This window comes from Nannospalax galili, unplaced genomic scaffold (assembly GCF_000622305.1).
Source record: "Nannospalax galili isolate Female #2095 unplaced genomic scaffold, S.galili_v1.0 scaffold1130, whole genome shotgun sequence".
In the NCBI taxonomy this organism is placed as follows: domain Eukaryota; kingdom Metazoa; phylum Chordata; class Mammalia; order Rodentia; family Spalacidae; genus Nannospalax; species Nannospalax galili.
This window is the reverse complement of record NW_008327383.1, coordinates 352082-355685: the sequence shown is the minus strand read 5'-3', so window position 1 is coordinate 355685 and position 3604 is coordinate 352082. Positions and strand designations below refer to the sequence as shown.

At 31.6% G+C, this 3604-nt stretch overlaps 1 pseudogene; it reads right to left on the bottom strand.

Moving 5' to 3' along the window:
• Positions 1 to 2302: 2302 nt before the first annotated feature.
• LOC103730856 lies at positions 2303 to 2914 on the bottom strand (annotated as a pseudogene).
• Between the last annotated feature and the right edge of the window lie 690 nt (positions 2915 to 3604).

Here is a 3604-nt window from a genome sequence, read left to right as displayed (position 1 = left end):
ATAGAAATGCTGATTTTAATATAGCCTAGTGTAATCAATAAGAGAAGATTATACTGTGTTTTATATATGCCAAGTCACCTAGGAAGATTCATAGAGGTGACATACTAATATCATTGCCTGAGGGCCAAATTGATTCATCAGCATCCACAAGGAAATGAAACTCCTTATTTTCTTCCAGACAGTCTTTTCAAGTCATTTAAAATATTATTCACATTTAAATGACTTTACCAACTTTTCTGAAATTCAGTGGAAAAGAGCTATGATGATCAGACTCAGTTTGGCAACAGATATCCTCAGATATCTAAGGGTGTTTAAAGATTATATATTTTATTTACAAGGCAAACATGTTCCTTCATCAGTAAAGATGTCAATTTTTCTCTGTAGGAGTAAATATACAATAGATAATATGCATGGAGGAAAAGAGAAACAGCAGAGAATTGAAAAGGCAGTTATTAAATTTAATTTAATGAAGTTTTGCATGATATTTTACTTTATTAGCTTTAGAAAGAAAAAACATAGTATTAAATTATTTACTTTCTTAATTGCTGCTTGCCTTTTTATGCACCTTAAGTATTCAATTATTTTACCCTACTTGGATGTCAGGATTATGATCCTGTAGAGGTATTATCTCTTTTGTTTATTAGTGTTTATATATTGGCCACAATAACAGTGTTTGGCATATAGAAATAATTCTTTCAGAATTTACGTACTAACTGAACTTTATTCTGAGGTATACTACTAGTAGGAAAGAATAATGAAGTTTGACATAATGATTGGAATTCTCAATCTTAGATCATTCAGAAATGTAAAGTGATTTACCAAATGAATTTTAAAAAACTATTCCATTGTACTTGCTGTACTTGCAAAAATAGCTCACTCCCATTGAGGTATTATTTGTTGGGTTACTTAACTAAGGGGCAAAAAATGCCTCTTGACAAAAATCAATGACCTTTTCTCAGTCCTAAAATGTCATGACAAAAAAAGGAACATAAAGAAAGAAATGGGAAAGAGAAATCAATCCCTTAAATAGCATCAGTGCTAATGTGTCCACTGAAAATCAGATGCTGGTTGCCTGATGTTTGGCTTATTATTGTGCTCCATAAGTGTCTCTCATATTTCTGGATTAACTGAGCATTTACAAAATAAAATATTTCTAAAAAAAATAAAATGGTGATATATAAATGAGCTTATCATTTTAGATTTGTTACCTCATTCATTTTTTCACATGTGGCTTCACTGGTTTTTGAAAGTAAGCAAGCAAGCTCTTCCCGCCGCCCCCCCCATTAAGACCAATCTGTCTGGTGAGTCTCCTAAAAGTATTTGCTATGGTATGGCTATTGCATTTGATAGAGGATATATATTGCCTTAGTGATTAGAAAAGGAAGTTTTCTTTCCCAATGGAAATATTACTTTCTTTTGTGACAGTTTACAGCACTGGTTTCTAATTTACTAAGTAATTAATTGAAAAAAAATTTTAAACTACTTTTTTATTTATTTGGTTTTATTTTATGTGTATGAGTGTTTTGCTCCATGTAAGTGCACCCCTATGATGCAGTACCTGCAGGGGACAGAGGGGGACATAGGATCCCCCGGAACTGGATTTACTGATGGTTGTTAGCTGCCATGTGAGTGCTGGGAAATGGACTTAGGTCCTGTGCAAGCGCAGACTGTGCCCTTAACTGTTGAGCCATCTCTCCAGCCCCATCAATAGAAAATTATTAAACACAAATATATAGTATTTAAGATTTATAGGCATGCCATTTCTAATCCATATTTTAAAATAAAAACTGTTACCGAAAAAGTACACCATCATTAAATATATACCACAACTGATTTTATTTATGTAAATGCATGTTTTGACTGAAAATCACGGTGTTTAAAATATAGCTTAATTTAGATCTCTAAGAAAAGTTAAAACATTTTGATTTGTAGAATGTTGTTTAGTGTTTTCAAGTTTGTTTCTTAATAAAATAAATCTTATGATTAGCTTCATAGATGTGTATCTCATTTTCAGTCATTACAGAATATATCTTAAAAATATCTGTGAAGGTTTCTACTGTAAAAGAATTTTAGGACATTTCCCTAATGTGTTCATGGGCTTTGAATATTAGTACCAGCAAACAAAATATGTTAATGCTTTTTTTGTCCTTGTAAGTAGCTATCAAAATTTCACCTATAGTTTGGAGGTCTTGTAAATCTATCCTCCGTTTATTTGCTATCAACTATGAGGAATAGATTTATATACTTCACAATAAATCGTACTATTTCATCTAAAATTTCTAATTATAGAACAATTAAAAAATTATACAATAAGGATAAATTGAGACATTTCAGCTGATGTTATAATTATGCTTTGACAATTTACTTTTAGTAAAATGGCATTTACCTTTTTAAAAAATTTTTCAAAGTCCTTTACTGAAGCTTTGGCAATTTCTTTGCAAAATACTTCATCAGGAATAGATACTAACTTGTCCAAAGAGATGTAGTTAGGTTTTGCTGGATCATGCTGTGCTCTTCCCAAGTAGGTGAGAAACAAGTGTCTTTCTTTAACTTTAAACAATCGTATATTAAATACCTGTGGGAACTTAACAATGACATAGTGGGGAATGCTCATCACATTGTGCACATAATCAAAAGCCTCTGTAAACTTCTTTTTATTTGCGGTTAGCATCTTTGGAATTCTGATGATCATATGTTGAATTTCATTATGTTTAAAACCAAGTTCAAGATGATAAACTTCAAATTTTCTTTCACAGGATGCAGACTTCCAGTTAGTAGCTTTGGAAGACGAACAACCAGATGTCAGGTTTTCTTCACACTAAGTTCAAGTTTTTGCTGAAAAAAATCCTAATCTATTAGCCAGTCCTTCCACTGAAAAATTCAACAAAAATGGTACGTTAATTTTAAATACCATCTTGTGTTTCTCCTTCACTCATTGACTCACTGACCAGTACATTCAAATGTGTCTATGCATCAGAGATGAGAGAGAGAAAGAGAGAGGGAAAGAAAGAGAACTTACTAGAGGCAAGACATTTATTATCCTAGATACAATGGTGAATAAAACATTAAGATTTCTTATCATAAGGATTTATGTTCTAATAGAAAAAGAAGCAAATATTAACAATATAAATATGTATCATGTGACAAAACAGGAAGCAAGCAAAAAAAGCATAACGTGGTTGTTTTGAGCACTTGCTATGTGACATTAGTCAATGAACTTTCTCAAATGCCTGTTTCATGCATTTAGCATTAGCCTAATGCTAGCTGAAAACAGACACCATAAAGAACAAATGAAACAATGAATATAAAGTGCTTACCCAGGTGCTTAGTACACAGTATATGTAGATTAAAATTGCAATAAGTTATTTTAATTACTGATTTGAAAAAATGTGTTAACTGAGGAGTAAGCACATATATTTCCAAAAGGATACTTGATAGGGATAGCAGAAAGGTATATTAGAGATTATTCAAGATAGAGAACTTCTCTAATGCCTGAGAGTAGACAAACAAAGGTGAGATTAGCTCTTGTAGAAAGTCTGTCATATTTAGAAAGTCATGAAAATAGGATTCCAGTTTAAACAATAGAGGCATAATTTAAAGTTTT